The 7,324-nt window shown below is 39.9% G+C and overlaps 1 long non-coding RNA gene across 1 annotated transcript; it reads left to right on the top strand.

Annotated features, from left to right (window-relative positions):
- Window positions 1-2,855: 2,855 nt before the first annotated feature.
- On the top strand, window positions 2,856-4,216 carry LOC127312065 (uncharacterized). Its single transcript, XR_007858106.2, has 4 exons — window positions 2,856-3,052; window positions 3,186-3,251; window positions 3,457-3,562; window positions 3,902-4,216. It is a non-coding gene; the product is annotated as an uncharacterized lncRNA (long non-coding RNA).
- Window positions 4,217-7,324: the final 3,108 nt, after the last annotated feature.

A 7,324-nucleotide genomic window follows, 5' to 3' on the forward strand; every position in this document is an offset into this window, starting at 1 on the left:
AAAAATTGAATTTACGGTCATTAAAGATGTCACGCGGGTTCATGTACCACCACCACATACGGTGTGGCTACGTATTGCGTGATGTGGCAGTGTGGGACCCTTTTTGTCAGTGGCAAACCCATCACAAGCGGGTGTAACTAAACGACCTCTCTTATTTTCTGAATCGAACCCTGCTTGCTGCTCGATCCTCGTCGTGTTCGTTCCCGTTGTGACAGCCCCAAATCCCCGTAATTTTTCGTATTTACCGTTGATAAAAAATGCACAGATTGTTGATAACTTGTGAGAAGTCACCAAAATATTCAAAATGAAATTAGCATTTTGGGCTTGATAGCTTTTCACATTTACCATAGATAAATAACATGCACATGGTTCATAACTTGTGACGTAAAAAGTCGCCAAAGTATTCAAAACTAAACTAGCTTTTCGGGTCAGTTGCTTTTCACGTTTAGCATTGATAAATAATGGGCAGAGGGTTGATAACTTAGTGAGCTAAACAAATAAAAAATATTCTAAATAAAATTAACTTTTGCGTTGTTAACTTTTCACATTTACCATGGGTAATAATGGGCAAAGGGTTGATAACTTGTGAGCTAAAAAGTTACCAAAATACTCTAAATGAAATTTACTTTTGGGGTCAATAACTTCTCACATTTAGCGTTGATAAATAACGGTTATAGGCTTGATAACTTGTGAGCTAAAAAGTGGCAAAACGAATTCTAAATTAAATATCTTTTAGGGTCGGTAACTTCTCACATTTACTGTTGATAAATAACGGCAGATGATTGATAACTTGTGAGCCAAAATAAAGTTGTCAAAATATTCCATATATATAATTAACTTTTTGGGCTGGTAATTTTTAAAATTTACCGTTGTTAAATCACACATTGAGAGTTGATAACTTTTAGCCCAAAAAATTGTCGAAACATATCAAAATGGGTGTTAGTTTTGTCAATTCGAAATGAACATTTGATAGTAACTAGTGTTGATGTAAAATTTGTTAGTGTTTATTTGTAATGAATCTCAATGTTTTTTGCTCATTGGCTGATTTCCCAGTTATGATAGTATTTTACATGTTCTTTAGGTGTGGGAGAGTTTTTACTCACATCATAGTTCGGTTAAGAAGGTAAAAGAGTGATGACTCTCAGGGGATCAAAGGTCAAATTTCTCCTAAGGTACGTTCTCTAGCCAAGTTTCGAAGTATAGACTTTCAAGTTCTATATTCAGGGTGTTGTTATTAGTTTGTGATGTTGCTACATTTCAGTTCAATTACATGGCACCATTCAGTCTGACCTATAATGTAGTTTTTTCCCTTTTATGCAATTCTTATGTAGTGAAAAAAGATGGATTTGTACCTAATTCACTTCCAAATCCTGGTACTAATACTCATTGCATTCCTTTTCAGGAGGACATGCTCCACTATCATGGGAACTCGGGATGAAATGAGTTGTCAATGGTTCAGCTCGATGAGTTTGCATTCTTGCATACCCTGAAGAAGCAAGTTATCTTACACAACTTCTTTTTAAATATTCTGTCTAGATGTAGTAAGCTTTCTATACTGTTTCTCACGGTAATGCTGAAAGCTTCCTTTGGCAGATGCGGATATGATGTCATAAACTAAAAATGTTGCCTACGCTCGACCATATGGCCACAGACTTGTCACTCACTACTAGAAAAAAATACAAAGAATACCCATAGGTGTAAACTTTGGGGACAAACTATGCTTGTTTTCATAATCTAGGCACCATTTCTAGATAGGTTGATACAAAGGTGATTAAACTATCTCGACTCCGAACGTGTTGTCTATAGAGTGTATTCTGAATTGCTTGAAAAAAGCCAGAACCAGATTTATTGCGAGCAAATTCTCCTTTGGAATATTATAGCTTTACGGGGCTGCACTTAGGCTAACTTTTCAATTGAAAAACGACGTGTACAAAAATGCAAAGATTCGCTTGCTGAGAAGCAACACATACATGACAATTTTTTTATGGAGGCCTTTAATGTGTTATTTCCGTACTTAGCAAGACCATATGTAATGATTTTTAACATGTCTTTGTTGCAAACTAATGTTCTTATCATTTGATCATCTCTCTTTCCGTAGGGCTACTTCAAATTTCTCCTAAGGCAAATTGGGGCACATTTGACAACCCTGAATGTTTTACTTCTTAATGGCTCCTATTGATTCTGAAATGGTATTAGTCTAGTACAAGAAGGTCGGCTTCACCATTTTATGGAATGAAGAGGTTCACACACACTTTTTTTCTTCCCTCTTTGGTATCCTACTGCTCAATTTTTTTTCGAATATAACATCACCTGCATCACTGCAATAGCGCTAACTTATATTTTTCACTTTTTGTTTTTGTGCATATTGCTAGGAGTCACTGCTGGAGGAAACAAATCCCCCTGGTGATGTTTCAGGACCAAACACTGATGCACAAAGCCAGAAACCACTTGCTAGCAAGCAGCCTCTCCCATGGTTCCCACAAACCAAGTTATAGACATAGAGCTTAGTGCAAAGTTCTTGTAGCTTACACGGTCTAAATGGTGATTAAAGTCTTCCTTTGCAGATACAAAATTAACTATATAGTGCAGTATCTTATATAGCCTAATTATGGAACCATCTGATAGGCCTCGGTGCGGTGATGCAGGATGCATGTTGTGTTGCTCTTTCTGCAGAAATTGCTATTTTCATGTTTGTTTCTCTTTCCGAAATAAGCACCAGGTAATCTTCTATCTCTAAATAGGAACTCCCCACTACCTTATTTTCCTAGTCTGTGGTGAGGCCACGTCATGTCTTTATTTTTCTTTCTAGTGAGGGCGTGCCTTGTGAATTTTGACTGCACGCGGGTCGTCACATCTTCCTATCTCGCACCTTTTCTCCACGGCAGACCGCAGCAGGGTTCTCTCAAACTAATTATTCACCTCTTCCTCTTCACCTTCTACAACCAAATTCAGTTCATCTTCTGCTCTACTTACTCCAAAAGAAACTGATGGATTTAATCTTCAACCATCTTCCACGAGGTCACTTCCTCTTGCCGGTTGGAATCCGTCCACGGTACAACTTCTTGATCTATAAATGGGTCCTCCATGAATCTTGCAACAGACTATTCGTGCCTCTGTCCTGCTACTCTGGCTGACGATGAACAACACCATCTCTGTCTCTATTTTTTTCTGCTCTCTAATTGCAGGAGTCTGCAACCCCGTACTCTTCCTCACGCATAGGGGTCTAGATGATGTTGCTGCTACTATTCCAGGTTCCCAATCTTTTCTCATCTTCCCATTTTTTATGTTATAGATCCAGATCTATTTCACACTTGAACCCTATAAATCAACAATTTCATTATGTTTGGTGGAAATCCCCTTACACTTCTTTAATTTGGTATTTTCCACATGCCAAATTCTGATACTCTATGTATATGTCTATCTATTCGTTCATTACCTTTACCTGCTTATGCGCAGGGAAATGGAATACGCAACTAATTTTTCTATGCTAACATACTTCTTGGTGCTTGTGTGCGTGAATTGAGTGTCTTCCAGATTTGGTCAGAGCAAGAATCAATTATTGGTATGGTCTCATTCAGTTACTTTTTGAATGATCTACACGCAAAAATTGTGCCCCTTCAGATTAAACTATATTTCTAATACATCCTCAGCGGTATTTTTTTTTATTTGAATAACCAAGCGGGAGAAATACAATTTATTCCTACGCATTACAGATATGTTTCTAACCTAGACTATGACAGTTTCAGTTAACTGGCGTTTTTTTTTGCGAATCGTTAACTGGCATTTCTTTTTAATATGTATGCATGCTTTATTATACCCAGCACAATATATACCCATTATGGGCCAAACAATGTTAAGTATCCCCAGATTGGGCAACAAAACTGAAGTATCTTCTATGCAGGTACGATCTATAAAGGGTGTTGCAGTTTAATTGCAGTATTATTATTTTCCTTCACTTGAAGATCAAATAGGTAGTGCTTCAACCTCAGCTGTTTATTCATCTTTTCTAAATTATTTTGCTGTAATGTATTATTCTCTTAGGTCTCGTGGATCATGCAGAGATTCAATAATATTGTGTTTATGATCCCTGGTGATAGTCCATTTATATTCTCTTATGTCTCATGGATCATTAAGAGATTCAATAATATGGTATTTCTGATCATTGGTGATAGTCCATTGCTCGAGTGTTCAGCTTCACACTCCATAAACCGTTTCTTAGTATACAATGTTGTAGAAAAGCGCATGTAAGGAGCAGAGACAAAAATGGGGAAACATCATCAAATATTAATCAACCAGTTGAAGGACCATATATATCTACTTAATAGGACAGGTTGATAACATTGTATATACTCGCTTTCTCCCCATTTTCGCATCTCAACATTCATATCCATACACTGAACCTGGTCTTCCCAGCGTGATCTTCACCTTCCATGTTTAAATTCCTATGGGTGTTATTTCTCACAACAATCAGAAAAATATTATTGTGTCTCAAATGTAGACTTTATTTTAGAAAACAAATAATTGACGTGATCTTCCGCAGCAACGCGCGGGGTATCATCTAGTGCATTTAGTGAGAATGGAGAAATAGCCAGGAATTGATACCTCAGTTTTTCCGTTTTCACCGGTTCATTCATGTTGAAAGTAGCAGTACATTCTTGTTACAAGTGGATTTATAATATTTCCCACCCTTTTTATTTATCCCTAAAATACCTCTACCCAAAAAGGGAATTGTGGGAAAAGTTGCAAGGCTTAAAAACTTGAACTAAAATCTGCCTGAAAAGGGAATTGTTGGCACGGAAAGGGAATTGTTAGCAACAAAAAGGAATCGACGGCCCGGCCAAAAAAGGAACGACTGGCTGGACTGAAAAAGGAATCTGTAAACTAACCTCTCGAGACTTGTTAGATGGTCGACCACCAGGTAGGTTCCCCGGTTGCAAAGGCAATCACGTACGACCGCTGATGCATGATATCATACCGAATCACTTCCACTCACCACATTAATTAATTAAGTTCTTTTTATCGAGTCATCAAGCATATTGAATTTTTTGCTAAAGATACCATCCGACACAATTCATTGATAAAAAGAACCACATGTAAATGCAATTGATAGAAAAGACCACCCTCTCAGTAGTGGCAGCGCCCCCAGGCGACACGTGGTACATGCCGCCGGAGACTGTGGCGGCAGGAAGATGTCGTCGGTACCTGTGGCGGCACGTTAGTTTCGGATGCACACCGTCGTCCGCCGTCTACGACTGCTGGCAATGTCGCCCCATGCAGTGGCGGCAGGCGTGCGTGGAAGATGCCGCCGCCTCGCCTGGCGGCAGGCCTGCTGTCTCCACCACTCCACCCGACAGCATCCAACACTGACTTTGAGCAAAGCTGCGACACTGATTCTGAGGCGACGTGGAGGCAAACTGCGTTGATTTTCATGTGACTTTACTGACTGCGAAGTTCCTGCTCGTGAAACTTTGCAATATTTTTATCAGTAGATGTACTGTAGTGTATAGAAATTAGACTGAGATTCGTAGACATGTACAGCTGAATGACCACCAAAAGTGATAAATTTGCATGCTATGCTGCTCGCCCGGCCACACTTTGCAAGCTGTAACACTGGAGAAACAGCGGTGGTTTCGATAACGCACTGGGAAAGATGCTTGACCCTCTTCCGTGAAATTTTGCAGCGTATCACTCTTCTTTACAAGTGGGAGTGTGTTTTGTCTGTGTGGAATCAGTCAGTTTCTCACCCTCACGCTCTAAACTCACGTGATTTTCAGTTAGTGTACGGTGCAGCACTCGCTCTAGCCTCTCGCTCTGAACTCAGTCGCTTCTCATTTAGTGTATGATGCATGAGCAGATTTAATTCCAGTGAAGATAGATCAAGGTAAGTGTATCATGCATGTTGTAGTTTTCTCATTCATATTTGTTGTAATTAGCTTTCAAATGTCATTAGCGCGTGTAATATGGTATGGTTATAATTTTTGTAGAGTAGTTTATTCGAAAATGCAAAAATCTCGTAGCATCGTGTAGTTAGAGAGAATGTGTGTTATTTAAAAAATCTTGTAGCATCGTGTAGAGTAGTTATGGTTGTATATTTGTTATTTAGTTAGGGAGACTATCGCAACACTATAATTTTTGTAGATTTCATATTCTCAGCGGATTAATATTATCTAGTATTGCATGTGCTAGGAGATAAGTAGTTGTGTAAATAAGTTAATTTTGAATTAATATCTGCAAATTTTGAGTTAGACAACCTCTACAAAAAAAATATAGTTGATGTAATTTTTCTCAGCTGATTGATATTATCCAGTATTACATGTGCTACCATATAAGTAGTTGTACAAACTTGTACCCTTTTATCCCAAAAAATTAGGGGCACATGCAAATATTTATAAATTTATTTGTTGAATTATTATTTCAGAGTTATGTATAGTTTGTAGATATCGTATTTGCAAAAAAAAGTTCTTATGGACATAATAATTCTAAGGGTTTTCTATTTTCGTGCCCTCGGGTTCTTAGTTGTACTCAGTTTTCCCCAGCTCCTTAGTTTTTCCTCAATTTTCCCCAATCCCTTGTCTGAAACCCGTAGAAGGAGGTCGGACGGAGGATTCCCGTTTAGTTGACGTTGGTTGGTGCTGGCAACTGGGGCCGCTGTTGGTGCCCCGCAGTGGACATGTCTCCACTTATCCAGATCATCGTGGGACCCACAACTTGTCCACGTTAGCGCGCTGGACCCACAGCTTACCCAGGTGACAGTTGCAAAATGGGAGCCCGAGCCAGCCCCGCGCCCGTGCTCGTGCCATTGCTTTCCCTTTCTTTCCCCGCGCCCCATTGTTCTTCTTCTCCGCCAGCGGCAGCCCTTCTCCGGCAGGCGGGTGATGTCTAGTTTCTCTTCGACCTCCCGTTCTTCATGGCCGCAGTATGGACCTGTGCCTTTGACAAGATGCCCTGACTGCCCACGCCAGGAGCCTCTGAAGCGGTCGATCTGTAAGACGGACGACAACGACAACCGTGGACGTGAGTTCCTTGCATGCGAGAGCTTGCCATATAGAGAGGGAGATAAGGTTAAATCTCGCTCCAATTTCTCTGTTTTCTCTCAATTTTCTTGTTATTCCCTCGAATTTGGGATTTAGAGTTCACGTTGTTGTTTCCAGACCCTGAAGAAATGCAGGCATTTCGAGTGGATCGATGTGTGCGTTCAGAGGCTTCAATTGCAGGAATCAATTGGGGCTATTGGGGAGCGCAATTTGGGAGGGGGGACTTGCTGTAGAGAATGCGACGGAGAGAGGCGCCGTTCCGATTATGCCTAATGCTCCCAATGCAGGAC

This window comes from Lolium perenne, chromosome 7 (assembly GCF_019359855.2).
Source record: "Lolium perenne isolate Kyuss_39 chromosome 7, Kyuss_2.0, whole genome shotgun sequence".
Classification (NCBI taxonomy): domain Eukaryota; kingdom Viridiplantae; phylum Streptophyta; class Magnoliopsida; order Poales; family Poaceae; genus Lolium; species Lolium perenne.